Raw genomic sequence first — 17,509 nt, 5'->3', positions numbered from 1 at the left:
AATTTCCATTGGAATTCAACTAATAATGTATATGAAAGATATTACTATAATTACAAAGGTTAGTTTTATTTTTATTCAGAACCACAACCATAATGGATGCAATTCTCAACTCTGGTAACAAAGAGCTATGATAAAAATAAGGAAAACTGCTGGTGATACTTATTAGAAAGAATAATTTTCCACTTAGTGCCAACTCACTTCTCAAGTAACTGACTTTCACAATGTACATTTTTGTTTCTCCCAATTTTACTAAACCTTATTTGATTTAAAAAAGAATAAGTAAGTCCATAGGATATGGTCCATACATGTAGACCCATATCCAGTCTAAAGCTGCAGACAGATTTGTAAGTAAGCCTTTACAATACACTGTGATCCTGTAGGATTACAGAGGCCTACACAAGATTCTGTAGACCTCAAAGAAGAAACCAAAATCACTAGCAAGAGGGCAAGGCACATTGGGAGGCTTATGAAAAAGTAAAGAGCATTCACTCAAGAAAAGGTAGTATGAGGATTCTCTTCAGAAGAACTACAATATATCATCTAATCTATGATGCCCTCAGGGCTAAGACCCACCATTATTTTATGTACTACCAAGAATTTATTTTAAATTAACAATCATAATTGTATAATAGCATGGAGTATGTATGTATATGTGTGTGTATATTCATATTTCAGATATAGTAAAGTATGGAATATATAACCCCAGAACCATTTACATTGGGGTATAGAAGAGGAACCATTGTTTGAATAGCTTAAAGATGTAAAGTTTGTGTTACAAAAAGCAGAAATTATAATCAACAAAGTCTACGGTTGGCAAGGGGTGAGTGTGTGTGTGTATGTGTATGTGTGTGTGTTGGAGTGAAGAAGAGAGGACAAACCCCAGGTTTTGAAGATAACTGAAAAGCAGAATAGTCATTAGGATGATCTTGCACATTGAGAGACATTAAAGGGTAGAAAGCAAAGTAGGCATGGAGGTAATACTGTGACCTCATCTTTCTTACTGGGACTCCAGGCTAAAGGTCTTTCTGTACCAGGCTGGGTTGGAGTGTCTGGCCTAAGTTTAATAATTCTCACAGTCTTGCAAGAGCCTGAAGTTGCAGAGCCCAGAACTAGCAGAGATGCAGGAGGTCACCATCATGATGACTGTCTCAATATGTGTCTGGGCAGCTGCTGTTAGGACTTCAAAGAAAATGTAAGTGATGAGATGCCACAGAAATTATATGTCCCTAGGTGCAGAGATTCAGTCATATGCCAAATTTTTAAGTAAACATTATATTAAAGTGTTAGCAATAAAATCTTTTCTCTTTAATATTCACTCAAAGTTCCCACTGACCTTAAAGTAGAATTAAGTACAGCACGACTGTCCTGAGAGAATTAATCATTTCTTTATCACTAGTCAGGAATCATTTTCGCAAATGCCAACTCTTGCCCTCTAATAATTCACTTCTACCTTCTGTGGATCCCTGGTTGTGTGCCCAAGCCCTCTCCCTGACCTCAGTAGAACGAGTTGGCTGCAGTGCAGGCTGTCCTTGAAGACCACCTGGGAGCCTCAGACCGTGCCCAGTGCAGCAGCCTGTCGGAAACGGGCTACTGCCAGTGCGGAGCAGGGAACACCTGTGCCTCGCCGTCTGCACTGGCCACTCTTCCACTCTCAAGGATCTTGTTCGATACAGGTCAAGTCTTTCTCCAATGATAATTTAGGTACAGATATTCCTTGGTTCATCTTGTCTCCACTGTACCATCAGCGCTGAATAACGAATTGAGAAATGTATTGAAAAGGAATCAGAAATTTGGGATTAAATTTCCCTTAATTCCGAAGTGCCATTAATATGACAAGGATTTTATTCTCTAACTCTACATCAAGCCATATCTCACCTGTTGTAAAGATGCCCCAAACACACACACACACACACAAACACACACACACACACACACAAACAATTTCTCTTGTACCACAACTGGTACAATTGAATTAAGACTCAATAACCAATCTCATAAATATTTGTGGAGTTCTCAGTTTCCACTTGGCACTGTGTCGGATGCCGAGACTCCAGGAATTATTTCTACCTTCAAGTAACTCAGAGTCTAAAGAGAAAGACAAAACAGAGCTTCTTATATTTAATAAAATATAGAGGAGATAAAGAAAGACTAATATCTATACAATTACTTTCTTTCTCAAATGGCATTTATAAGAAGATCTTTCAAGTAAGACTTCCCATCTAGAAGCAAAAATAAGAGTTCAGAAATGGGAGATGTTTCTGTTTTTCTAAACCTGGTCCAAAACGCAGCTTTCTTGCCTTCCTTGATTAACTTCAGCCCCTCTGCTGTTTGGTTTAATATGAAATTAATACTTCAGTTTTCAAAACATCTGGAAAATCTTAATTGCATCAGAAATATTTTAAGATTTTCTTTCCTATCTTGCTCCTGAATTAATTTAAGGAAAAGATCATTTGGGGAGGTGGATTCCAAGCACAGTGAAATCTCGGTAAATGCTAACTGACCAGTGATTCTGCTAGATAGTCCCATTTTAGCAGCTGTGGCAACTTTGGCTAGTGGTTCTCTTTCAGGTGTAAAAACAAGTTTTTAAAACCCTACATCTTTAACATAGTAGAGAGGAAGAGTCCTAATTGGAAATCTGTTTACTGGGGTGTTGGTGTTATATGTGGGTATATGGACTTGTTTCAAAAAGGTGAAGGCTTGATGGGGGAAGATACAGCTCAGGGCTAGAGTGTGTGCTTAGCATGCACAAGGTTCTGGATTCAATTCCCAGTACCTCCATTAAAAATAAATAAGTAAATAAACCTAATTACCTCTCGGCTGCAAAAAACCCCAATTTTTTTTTTTAAGTGAAGGCTCAACACCTAGTTCCTTTTTGGTTTTTATTACTCAGGTGATAGAAATAAATCACAAGGTTTGAAGCTAAATCACCTTGAAGTTCATAATTTTCTTTTTAATCTATAAGAGCAGAGGCTTGGGTGAGGTACAGAGCTTTTTTTTAAATACATACATCAAATTTCAATTGTATTTTAAAAATCTGACTGGTTAATCTTGAGGTATTTGTGAGATAATTATGAAAAGCTATAGTAATTTATTTTAATATAAAAACTCCTCCCAAAGTATTTATTCTACTTTAACCATTACCAAAGTAAGGAATAGGAGATTGTTTTTTCAAAAAAAAATTTGGCTCTTGAAGAGTTTATAAGTAACTATAAAATATAAAAACAAATTATCAATTGGCATCCACACAGTAATTCTACATTTTTTTTAATTAGTAATGAGCACATTAAGACACTGGAGCATTTGAAAAATTAAAGACCAAAGACCTGGATTCTAAAACTTGTTCCATCATCTGATGGTGGTAACAACTGAATAATTCATTTAAATCTTTTTGTAGGTTAGTCTCTTCATCCATAAAATGAAGTTGATAGTACTAGCCCCTCAACAGGATCCATGTAAGATTTGAATAATAGAAAACATTTATCGAGTGTTTACTGCGCATTATTAATCCTTCTAAGCACTTTATATGTATTAATTCAATCCTCATAATTACCCCAATAGTAGGTTCTATTATTGCTTCCATTACATCCATGAGGAACTTAAGGCCTTGAAAAGTTAAGTGGCCCACCTGAGGGCACCAAGGACTCTCTTTGTAGTTCTCTCCCAGAGAACAGGATTACAAGGTCATAGCCATGAACTTGATTTACAGGGCAAAGTAAGGGGTTGAAAGAAATCAGCTTAACTGGTTTCTTGATCATCAGTAAAATGACTGTGAATAAATGATAGCTTACTTTTCCCTACTTAAAAGTGTTTTCAATAAGCATAGTCCGCCTCTTCCTGCTGATGAAAGCCACAAAGAAAATGCATGACACTGGGTGCTCTAAGAGGTAGAGTGTCATTTCCATCACTATTTTAAGAAATGTTCTGTAAGTGGTGAAAAGCCAGAATCTAAGAAAGATATATCAAATCTACATTGTAGAAACAATTTTTCTTTCATACTGTCTGCCTCATATTTTTATGCTTATGAACAGAAAATGATTAAAATGCATAATAGGGAAATGGAAATTTTAAGTGTGAAAGAACATTATTCATTCTAGGATTAAGGAGATAAATCACTTAGATAGTATTTGTTATGTGTTATTTGCAAAAAGATAGGAATTCCAAAAATAAATTGCTCCACCCCAAATATTCTCTTTACCCCTTTTGACTTTTATCAGCTGCTAGGGCACACCCCGAAGATCTCTGTGTAACTGCGTATTCTATTCTAGTCTTGGCCAGAGAGGATTTATTTGCAGTCTCTAAAGTCCTTTTAGGATACACCCAGAGATAATATATAAAGCCGGATAAAAAGCATGTAGCTTCTGCTATAGATTAAGAGCTCGCCTTGTATTTGCAATGTTGAACTTGATGACCACTTCTGACCTCCCAGACTCTGAATTCTGTATTCATTTCTCTCACGATTAGACATTTGCCTTCCTGAATGTACTACCAGTTGTCTCCAGAGGAGCTCTACTTTCTTGTCCCTGCAGCTCAATACATACATAAAGCTTAATAATTTATATGATTCCACTGAGAGGTACAGATTCATGAGAACTGTTTCAGCTTCCGTGTAAACAAAAAATGCCAGTCCTGGATCAACTGTGATATGAGAGGCAGTGGATTTGGACAAGATACGTTAAATCGAAACCAGTGCTGTCAAGATATAATCCCTAAAGAGTACGAGAAGAAACAGTAGTTTCTTTATCACACATATATTTTGAAATTTTGAGTTTGCTTTTGGAAATTCCGGTTAAATCCAGAAATATACTGAAGATATATCTGTGCCGACTTCCTACTTGGTGTCTCTATTTTCTATCTATTCTGGTTTCCTCTTTGGGTAGAATATACTTAATTCCCCCAAAATAAGGTTTATTCGCCCACAGTGCCACTTCAAAATATCAGCAGGAGGATTTAGGCTACTTTTATAAGTATTGAAATGAAAGGAAGAAAATCATGAACATTAGGCAGAGGCCTGGTCTTTCCCTAAAATGAAGAAATATGGAAATATAAGAGGAATTGAGACATAACCATGCATTGGTTCTACCCAAAAAGGATATATTCTATTTAGTGATATAGATACTATCATACAAATTGAGGAACTCAGTATCTTCAGTAGTATATTCTGCCATTCAAAACCTTTTTGTCAAAAATTATAGATAATTGTTTATAAGTAATTCTAAGACAAAATATACATTACAAATGATATCAAAATGGCTGGGGCTATAGTATTAATGGCTGTTTCTCAATATGCTTTTTCTTAAAAATATTCTGATTAGGGCAGCTTAAAATTAATCCCCTTTCACTGATCTTGGCAAAGGATTTTTAGCAAGTAATTCTATTTAAATTACTACACAGAATTAATCCTTTTCATTGCTTAAGGAAAAAGGGAAACCAGAGAAAAACAAAGAATATAAACTGGGTTGAGATAGTTACATTTAATTCTTTCTTTCTTAATTGAAAAACTGAATGAGCTATTTTGTATTATAAGTAAATCCTTCCTCTATATTTATTTTGCTTCCTTCTAAGGGAATAAAAGTCATGTCTTACAAGGCAGATTTAAAAGACTAGTTGTGTGTCTGAGTGAAAATTTATGATCATTTCCATAATCCATAAAGCTAAGATTTTTGTGTCAACCAAAATGAAAGGCAACATTAAAACAATATGAAGACATTTTTCTCCTGTTCTGAATTCAAAAGAAAATCATAAATTGTGCCTACCTCTCTGAGCTTAGCAAAAATTTAGCTTGTACAATGTCACCAATAAGCTAATCACTGCAACTCTGTATGCTATTTTTTCAATTCTAACATTCTTTAGAAAACAATTGTTTGTTCTAGTTCTGTGAGGAATGTCGTGGGTATTTTGATAGGAGTTGCATTGGATCTGTGGATTGCTTTAGGTAGTGTGGCCATTTTGATAGTGTTGATTCTTCCAATCCAAGAGTACAAGAAATTAAAGTATATATATATATATATATATATATATATATATATATATATATATATATATATATATATATAATCAATGAGAAAAAAATGAGTTCTCATGGTCTAAGATGTTGATTATCAACATGTAGGGAGCAAGAAAGAGGAAGGGGTGGAGAAGGGGCAAAGGGCAGACAGGCTTTGTCTTTAAAAAAGTTTCATTACAACATTTCTGCTCAAGTACTATTAGCCAGAACTTACTTAGAAAGCCATATAACATCAAGGTAAACTGGGAAATACACTCAACGTTGGGTTGTGCTGAGCCAAAACTAGGAGTTCTGGCACTTTGCAAGAAGGAAGAGATATTAAGGTGCAACCAGCAGGCTCTGACACACTCTCCCTCTTTACCAACCTATAGATTCATTCCTCCCATATATGGAACACACTCTGCCTCTCCCCAAGGGACGCAATGCCAAAGTCCCATGCAACTTCAGCATCCAGCTCAAAGTCCAGGATATCTGGGAGATACGATACATCAAGTCTGGATATGATAAGTCATAGTCTGAGAAGCTACAGAATAAAATGCAAATTATTTTCCCCCTCACTCTAGCCAGTGGTGAAGTAGGAATAGGATTTCCCATTAGGAAAAGAGGGGAAAAAACATATACATGGTAGGTTCCAATATTGCAGTATAGCAGAGTAAAAATATAAACAGCATAATAGATAACCCATGGACTAATTTCTAATGCTAGAAATATTATTTTTTAATCAAACGTAAATTTTAAAAATAAACAAATAAAAAGAAATCAGAAAAGGCACATATTTTGGTTAAAAAAAAAAAAGTACATAGCCATCACTGGTCCTTTGCAATTATCAAAACTAGCTTTGCTGCCATAATTGGCTTGGAAATTGCTTTATATCCTGCTAAAGTTGCTACCTTGTTTTGAAACAACAGAAGCAGTTGGCTCTTTTAACCTTGTAAGGCCTTAAACTCAGTTTGCATTCCAGCTAGAGGCAGATATGGTTGAGTTTAGCAGAGCAATATTTCCTCCATCTCTGCTTGCACCCTGGCCAACTCAATCCTAAGTAAAAGCTCACTTCTAAAACTTGCTGAAAACAACAGTAACAACAATGACAACAAATTTTGAGTTATTCTTATTATTTTCCATAAGGCCTTGAGGATAAGCAGGCAGATGGACTACCTCCCAAGAGACCTTTGGCATAAACTTAAGGTCAATTAATCTTTGACAAAGGAGGCAAGAACATACAATGGAGTAAAGACACTCTCTTCGGTAAATGGTGTTAGGAAAACTGGACTGCTGCATGTAAATCAGTGAAGATAGAACACTCCCTCACACAGTACACAAAAATAAACTCAAAATGGGTTAAAACTTAAACATAAGACAAGACACTATAAACCTCTTAGAAGAAAATATATGCAAAACATTATCTGACATAAATCTCAGCAATGTTCTCCTAGGGCAGTCTAGCCAGGCAATAGAAATAAAAGCAAAAACAAACAAATGGGACCTAATTAAATTTATAAATTTTTGCACAGCAAAGGAAACCATAAATAAAACAAAAAGACAACCTATAGAATGGGAGAAAATATTTGCAAAAGATGAGGCTGACAAGGGCTTAATTTCCAGATTATATAAACAGCCCATACAACTTAATAACAAAAAAACAAACAACCCAATCCAAAAAAGGGCAGAAGACCTAAACAAGCAATTCTCCAATGAAGACATACAAATGGCCAATAGGCACATGAAAACATACTCAATATTGCTAATTATCAGAGAAATGCAAATCAAAACTACAATGAGGTTATCACCTCACACCACTCAGAATGTCCATCATTCAAAAATCCACAAACAATAAATGCTAGAGAGGGTGTGGAGAAAAGGGAACCCTCCTACACTGTTGGTGGGATATAGTTTGGTACAGACATTGTGGAAAACAGTATGAAGTTCCTCAAATAAAAATAGACTTACCATATGATCCAGCAATCCCACTCCTGGGCATATATCCAGAGGAAACTTTAATTGAAAAAGATATATGCACCCTGATGTTCATAGCAGCACTATTTACAATAGCCATGACATGGAATCAACCTAAATGTCCATCGACAGATGACTGGATAAAGAAGCTGTGGTATATTTATACAATGAAATACCATTCAACCACAAAAAATAATACCATAATGACATTTGCAGCAAAATGGATGGATCTGGAGAATGTCATTCTAAGTGAAGTAAGCCAGAAAGAATGAAAAATACCATATGATATCACATATATGTGGAATTTTTAAAAAAAAGACAAACAAACATATTTACAAAACAGAAATAGACTCACAGACATATAAAACAAATTTCTGGTTACCAGGGGGAGAAGTGGATGGGAAGGGATAAATTGGGAGTTCAAGATTTGCAGATACTAACTAATATATACAAAACAGATAAACAAGTTTATACTGTATAGCACAGGAAACTATATTCAATATCTTGTGGTAACTTATGGTGAAAAAGAATATGAAAACAAACATATGTATGTTCCTATGTGACTAAAACATTATGCTGCACACCAGAAACTGACACAACATTGTAAACTGACTATACTTCAATAAAAGAGAGAATGAAAAAAATTTTTAAATAACAACAACAAAAAGCAGCACACACCACTTCCCCTAATGAAACACTGAATAGTCACATGGTCACATCAAGCTACAGAGGCCAGAAGAGGAGATAGCAACAGGGCAAACATGATCAGCTAAAACTCAGAAAATTTAATTCATGAAAGGAAAAAGAGGAGAATTGGATATTGGGGGACAATTAGCAGTCTCCACTAAGGTTCCCTCAGTACATCACCCACTATCAGCAACAAAGCAATTATAATTTTAATTAAGGAAAGGGAAGGTATTGGAAAAAGAGTAAAAACAGACAATGTTAAGTGTCACCATTTCAGTGGTAGCCAACCATAGGACAGAAATAGGAAAAGGTCATTTTGTCATAAATTTAATTCAATCAATAAAATTTAAGTTATTGAATTCCTTTCCTCTTACTCTGGTCCGCTGAGTTCTACCACCGCTTCTCTCACACACACTCAGGTGGCTTTCAGTAAAGAGTGCATTTCAGTTTTCTGCTTTGTATTAGACCAGCTTCCTTTAGTCCCTAGAGCACTAATTCACCAGTCTTTGTTGTTTGAGGCACAAAATTCACTACCATATATATTCAGATATCTTCTTAAGAGATTTTTATTATGACCCTTAGTCATGACCTTTATTATTTTTCTCTTTGTGGCCTCTCTTTTCAGATTATTCTGTTCAAAAAAGTCAGACCCCAATTAGGAAACATTTTCTTTGCTTCAGAGAAGGTGGTGGCATTTTCAAAACTCTTAGCTTAGTGCCTTAAAGAGTTTGGACAGAGAGCAGTGCTTGAATCCTATAATTATACTGTTTGGAGCACAGATTATGACAGGTGTGCAAGCAGGACCAAGTAATGAGAGAGTTAGCAAAACAGCTGAATTGCCACATAATTCACTGGTCAAAAGATAATCATTAATAGTAATCACAACGTGTCTTTAGGAGAACTAGAGTTTCAACTCTGGCTCCTAATATAGCTTTTCCAATCAGAATTTCAAGCACATTTTTATATACTAGCTGCAATGTTTTATCTAATCTTTTGGCTTTCAATTCACCCAGAAAATATATCAAAATAATGCCGCCATTTCTTACCACAGAAAAGATGATATGGTAGAACCGTAAATACCTAAAGATCGTCTTGTTCAGCCTCCCATTAAAGAAGGACTTTTAGCGGGGAGGGTATAGCTCAGTGGTAGAGCACATGCTTATTAACATGCACAAGGTCCTGGATTCAATGCCCAGTATCGCTGCTTAAAAAACAAACAAACAAACCAACCTAAAAAGAAGAAGGAATCTTACCACTAAGCAATCACTGTGCCACATAGCTCACCAAGCCCCTCAACAAATGGTGCTTCAGCTTGCTGTCTGTAAAACTGGAATCATAGAACATACTTGAAAGGGTTGTCACAAGGATATGTTAGTTAATATTTGTAAAATCCTTAGAACAAGGCCTGAAAATTATTGAATACTAAATAAATGTTTGATAAATTAAACAAACTGCTTAAGAAAGAACCCTAGGGCCAAGGGAACTGCTTTTAGAAGGGAGTCCCTGTGCCGTCTAGAGAGCTCTCCCCTGGAGAAAAGCCCCTTCTGAGGCCCTCAGTTTGATTTTGCCTCCTCCTTATCAATAGTACAAGCATTAGCACCTTTGATACTTTACTCGTCAACCACTGCAGGAGTTACTTATATTTCCCTAAGACCAAAATTAAACACTCAAGTGCACAAGTTAGTATCTATAAAGAGTGTAAGTAGTTGAGTTCTCAAAAGAATTTAGAAAACTGTATTAGTTCCTTTTGAATAGGTATTTCACTGTGTTCACCCCATTCTTAGATCATGTCACTTCTCTGTTCAAATCCACTCAAGGTAAATGCCAAAGCCTTTATAGACATGGCCCCTTACTGCCCTTCCAACTTCTCTTACTGGGCTTCCCTTGCCCTTCCTGCCTCAGCCCGCATCACCCATCCTGCTCCACGTTGGGCTCCTTCTGGTGCTCCACCATACTGATTACACTCCCATCTCAAGACTTTTGCTTTTGTCCTTCCCATGCCTAGACCACTCCTGTTCCACACCCCATATCTGCATAGCATACTCCTCACCTTCATCAGGATTTTGCTTACAATGAAGCCTTGTCTGGCTACCCTATTTAATATAGAATCAACCTGCCCAAACCCCCATCATCCCCAGTACTCCTTATCCCTCTTCCCATACAATATTTTCCTCTACAGCAATTACCATCAGACAAACTACATAGTTACTTGTTTATCTGTTCATTCTCTGAGCAACCATCCCTACACCCTGCCTCACAATGGGATGTAAGCTCCATAGCACGGGGGGTATCCTATCCCCAGCAACTAAAAGAACACCTAGTACATTCTAGGTGCCCAATAATATTAGTTGAATGAGTAAAATTATATAAAATATATAAGTATACATACATATTTGGAAGATACATAGTATATTTATCTGACTCTTTTTTTCCTTTCTACCAATCCTGCCATGTGCACAAAGCTGCCAATTTTCCCAGTTTGGACTGAGCCAACAAATCTTGGTAAATACAATCCTTCTCAGCACTGACCTGGTCACTGTGTCCAAGCTGTTCGCTGACTCCTGTGTGCCCAAAACTCACCTGACCTCTCTCTTTTATGAAAATTCTGATTCAATAAGCACTTGAAATAACTCTGATAGAGAAGGCCCCTCCACTGCACTTTGAGAAAGGCTACACTATATGCTTAAAACATATGTCTAAAGGAAGAATGTCTCACGGAAAAAAAAAAAGAAAAAAACTTACTATCTATTTGGGAAGAAAAAAGTTTATTTTATCTTTGTATCCTCAACTCTAGCACAATATCTAGAAAAAGTATGCACTCAAATTTTTATATAGAAGACAGTAATAGTAAGCATTTAGAGCCATGCTTGGCTAAAACAGTATTCCTAGTCATTAGTCACTGTGACTATTTAAATTTAAATTAATTAAAATAAGTAACATGTAAAATTCAGTCCCCCAATTATACTAGAAACATTTTTAGTGCACCAAAGTCACATGTGGCTAGTGACCACTGTACTAGCACAGATACAGAACAATTCCATCATCATAGAAAGTTCTATTGAACTGCACTGGACTAAAGGACAAGGAGACCAACTATTACCATACAGCCTGGTGTAGACATTCTAGGTTCCCTTGCCAATCTCCACCCAATAGTTACGTGGGACTTCAGGAAGGTTATAGCACCTCATTATGATGTGTGAGGATTATGTGAGACTTTCTACTTAAAGTATTTAGCACAGTGTCTAGTACATAATAAAATATTTAATATTTGCTACTATAACTCTTATTATTTTTAGTGAGAGCTAAAATAGCTAGGGAAGGCTTCATAGTGTAAATGGGACTTGAACCATGCTTTGAAGTCTGTGCAAGATTTAATTAGGCAGATGCAAAATGCATAACATGGAGGCAGCTACCATAGAGACTGGACTAGAATACAAAGAACCTTCAATGGGCCACAGTACACAGTTGCCAACCATCACATTCCTCTCACAAAGTGACTCACTTTTCTTCTGAAATAGAGTCAGACACTGGGGGAAAAGTTAAACTTCTCTCTAGCAAATTATGTATGATTTTGGAGAGGGGAATGGAAAAGAAAATGAGCAGATTAGGTGATGGAAAGCAAGTTACCCATCTACTGAATAGTTGCCGTCTCCATTCACTAAGAGGGAACTACCTGTTAAGTATAGGGAATTAGAAGTTGAGAAAAAAAGATGGCAGTGAACTCTGCAGGACATTGTCAGGTGTGCAGCACCCAGAAACCTGGCAGAAAATAGGATTTTGTTCAGCTATTCTTGGTCATCTAATCAGTAAAACCTAGTCCCAGTTGCAATAAACATAAGGTAGTGCAGACCACCGCTCTATAATGCCCTCTAAAGGATGAGTTCAGAAACTAAATTGTCTTTAGGTGAGTTCTAGAAAGACCCATTAAATTTTTCAACAAATATTCACTGAGTACCTACTATGTGCCATAGTGTTCTAGGTGTGTGGGATAATAATACATCAGTGAGCAAAACCAAAACCTCTGGCCTTAGCAATTCTACTTAGTCCCACTTTTTAATGTTGTATAATAACCAAAGAATAATAAGCTTATTTACAAAGTAAAAATGACTAAGAGATTTAAGAATAGAGGTATAGGTTAAAATAGTAAATATGTTTAAAGCTATTTTTACCTATTGTAAAAGAAGAAAATGTGAATGCAATCAAAATAGTTTTTTTATATGCCTGTTATTTAAGAGCTGATACCTTACTTAAAGAATCTTTTGGACTGCTTTCTTTAAAAATAGAAAATATTCTGAAAGATTAAAATAAATTGATCTGCTAGCAACAAACAAACAATAATAAAGAAAGCTTAAAATTAGAATGTCTATTTTATCTTGAAGCATAAATTGAGGAAATTAGATAACCCTCTGCATTGTCTTCTGCATTGAAAGTAACAATACAATGATCATTTTGGATTTCTACATGCCCCTGCACTTTTTGACTACTTAACATAATTTTTAAAAAGTGTGAATATTCAAGTAAATAATTTCTCAGATTATTTTATCATATGTAATTCTATCAACCATATTCTATTTTTTTATTTTATCCTAGGATATCAAGAATAATAGAAATCAATGATTTATCCATATGTTTAGTATTATGATCACCTGGTATATCAGGTATATAAGATGAACTTTAACATGGATATAAAATTCACAGATTTCAAGACTAAAAGTTCTTCAGGACTACTTTTCCAATTTCAGTAGCTTCTAATTTAACCTTTTCCTGCAAGCTGCTCAAACCCATGAGAAATTATTAGCTATTGCCACATGAGTCTGTGAAACCACCAACCTCAAAATCCCAGTGACATGAAACAATAAACACGTATTTATCACTCCTGAATCTGCGGGTCAGCTATGGGAGCTCTGCTTCCTTTGTCTCATCGTCTTCTTGGGATGGCAGGCCAGCCAGGCAAACTCTTCTCTTGGTGGTGGCATGAGTTCAACAGAGCAAGCAAGCATGTGTCAAGCCCCTAGCAGCACATATCCCATAGGATCCCAAAGCAACAGGTAAGAAAGTCCATTCTTGCCACCTTAACATGGGGAGGGGAAATGTGAAAGTTCCAAAGTGTGTAGATGTAGAAAGAAGCAAAGAATCAGAGTCAATAATTCAATTTACCAAGGTCAGATACAGAATAAAGCATGAGTATAATGAAATAAATACAGGCTCACATATTCCATTCCTTTTTTTTTTTAACATTTCACTGAAAACCTTTTATTGGATTTTTGGATAGAAATGGGAATTTATTTGCCAGGAACGATGATCTTAACAATTTCTAAAGTATTTGTGGTGAGGACAACTTGGTAAGAGATCAAGTGTATATATTACTATGAACCTCTCATAAGCTGGAAATATATCTACACATAGTAATGATAGTTTATACTTTTCAAAAGATACTATTTGGTCATTATAGCTACAAGTTTTTATTACTGTCATAAGACAAAGTGACTATATGATGATTTTGAAAATAGAACTTACAACTTAAGTGTTCAATATGGGCTAGACACTGAAAAGTTTAAAAATAATCTTAAATTTTCATTAAGACAAAAAACACTGTAGTAACCAAAGTAAATGGATATAAACTAGGTATGAACACAACGATTACTTTTTCCAAAAACATTCTAGGCAATACATTAGGTTTGATTCCGTCACTTTTGAAATGATATAAACAACAAATTTTCTAAGAATTCTATCAAGAAAAAGTCTATGCTCTTTTTGGTTTGGAAGGAAAACACAATGTGTGCTTGTGTGCGTGTGTGTGTGTGAACTAAAACATCTATACCAATTGTCATCTTCAAAAGTAGACACCAGTAACAGCCTAATACTTATTTTGACAGGGCAGCCAGTACAAGAACAGTTTCAAAATTCCTTATTTGGATTTTCTATCTGAGCCAATGGTGTGTTCTTTCTATTCAATATCCTTAGTTAGCTTTTCTAAAAATTGATTTTGGTCAAAATGATTCAGAGCCAATTCTAACCACAAATAGAGCAGATGTCTTTATGGAATTCAGAAAGCTAATTGAAAAGTATTTCCTAAATGTACTATCTTAAAAGACACCAGTTATTTAAATGTATGAATTATACTGAGTTTATTTTAAAATATTACATTTAAATAAGAGAAACTGACCCTGTCTTACTTAGCTTTTTTGAAAAAAGGAAATACTTGAAGGATATCAAGTATATTAAGTAGCTCTCAGTATCTGTAGGGAGGTTGGACAGCCAGGCCCAGAAATTTGGCAGGTAAAAGCCATAAGCACAGCGTAAGGAGACTGAGCTACTGCCTTCTTTGCTGGTCACTTTGTCCTGCTTCATGGATGCTGTCACTGTCCAACACTGTCCCTGATAGACATTTCTGACACTGGATACCTCACACAGTGCAACTGAAAACTAACGAATCTCTTTCTTATGTCGCTTATTCCTGACTAGGGCCCTAGACTGGAGCATCCATTTAACTAGGCTGGAGCCAGGCAGTGCAGACGGAGTGTCTGACCCTCTTGGCTTCTGGAGAGGGAGGCAAGCCCTCGAGGAAATAACAAGAATATATGCCCTTTCTGTCAGTCATAGCTCTCATATCAATTCTGTTCTTTGGAATTCAGGCAAATTCACGTGAAACTCTGAGGACTTTTTTTTTTTTAAACACATAGAGTTTCAGGACTACATGAGTTAAACCCCATAGCAAGTTTTACAGTGTAAAATAATGTTCTCACATCAGATGGATAGTAAAAATTAAGACCAAGAGGTTAGATTTCTTTTTGCAAACAAGTAGGTATGGAAGTATTCTAAGCTGCCTTTCTCATTTCCTCTGAAAAACAATGAGAATATTTTCTTCGGTCATCACGTTGACTATTATTTCCACCATAATCATCAGCGCTGCCTTTTCCTTAGCACTTTCTCTATCCTGTCACTGTGTTAAAGCTTCACAAACATTAAGATAATTTTGTCTTTACAACCACTGCAAGGTAGATATCTTAATCACTATTTCAGTTTTGGAAACAGAGGCAATGTAACTAAATGACTCACCTAATGTTCACAGATTTGTCTATCCTAAAGCCTCAGTACATCTCTGCCACTCTATAAAGTCTCATAAAAATGTCTCTTTAAAATGGTGTCAAGGTTAAAGCCCTTAGAAGGAAAATTCAAATGAGAGAGCAAAAGAGAGAAGCTGCCCCTATTTTATTTCATTCTGCCCACTCCCCTAGAAATACATAACATGTTTTGAACTGTATTATCATTAGATTAATTTGGTGTATATATTGATGACCGTTGTGATGAACAAATGTTTCAGTTGGATAAACACAGAAAAGAAATACATGATAAATATTTTATCTCCATTGCTATTTTCAGTTTGACATTTTACTTCTAAAATCTTAGTGGCAATGATCATACGTTTAGCAGATGCATTAAGTAGCATAGATACAAAAACATTTCTTCCCTAGATACTGCTTCTAAATTATACATTATACCCCTAACCCTTACTGCAAATTAATTACGTTAGTAGTAAGAAAATCCTTTTTCTGAGCAAAGAGCATTGTAGACATATTTTTCTTTGAACTAATCACTTTATGCATATATACATAAGGATATTAATGAATTCACCCTGGCTAAGGATTAATAGCACTTTGTCATTATCAACACCTTTATCCCAAAGATGGAAAAACATTTTACCAACAGGCTTGCTGATCCAGAATATTGCCTTTTAAGGGAGAATGATTTCATTCCCCATGAAACAGAAGCAGAAATCAAAGTCTAAAAAGGATGAAGTTTTGAGAAAAAGTCTCACAAAGAAAAAAAAGTCTCCCTAGGTCACGGGGGGTTCTGCCTTGGCGTATGCATACCACTAGACCTCACCGCATCTGTGGTCTATTTTACAGGGGAGACTACAAATATTATAACACAGTGAGTACTGCTCCAATGAAAAACATCAGTTCTGACTCAAGCAAGGCTCCTGTTCAGGCCAACACTTACATTGTTTCTCTCCATTGCCAGAAATAGAATGCAAATAATTCTCTTACTTTCAAGGAATCAAATTGAGTAAACTTTTCCATGAAAAAAAAATTCCGTTATACTCAAAAAAAACAAACAAACAAACAAACAGGTATTTACTAGAAATATCAGACATACTTGCATCAACTTTAAGTGTCTGAAAGACAGAAAGAGGCCACAAAGAATGCTTTGTTAACAGAATGTATCTCTTCGTTTAACAGCACTTTGCCAATTTTGTTAAGCGGCGAATGTCCTGGTTGGATGACAGTTCTTTCTCCAAGCCATCTGCTCCTCTGAGTCAATCCTCTGGGAAATAGTTTATACTAAATTTGTCACATCACACCTTATTTCCAGATCAACAGAGTGACAGCAGTAGAATTCCAACTCTTTTGCTTATTCTATCTAACACAGATTAATGCAGCCCAGCAAATAAGTTTTGAAAGTTTTGCGACCACAATACTGGTGATTGGCTTTGCACCCATGTGGCCGAGCCAATCCAACCAAGACTCCCACTGTCATTCCCACCAACAGATGCCATTCTTGACAATAAACCCTTTCCAATGGCCTATAGTTTTTTCTAGGACAACACTATGGGTAAGCTTTTGGAGAACTCACTTATCTCTTCCATCTGCAATAGATGAGTAGATGCAACAGAGAAAGTTTTGGTTTTTATCTTCAAACATAATACTATTTAAGCTGTATTCATGAGAATTCTTTTGGGTACAAGTTACTGAAGCCCAATGTAAACTACTTCAAAGAATGAAGTAAATTTTTTAGACAGGCTGTAGATTATTTCACAGAATAACCATGTCAAGGAAAGGGCAAAGTAGAAGTTGAACCCAA

This window comes from Vicugna pacos, chromosome 7 (genome assembly GCF_048564905.1).
Source record: "Vicugna pacos chromosome 7, VicPac4, whole genome shotgun sequence".
NCBI lineage: Eukaryota > Metazoa > Chordata > Mammalia > Artiodactyla > Camelidae > Vicugna > Vicugna pacos.
This window is presented reverse-complemented; position numbering follows the sequence as displayed.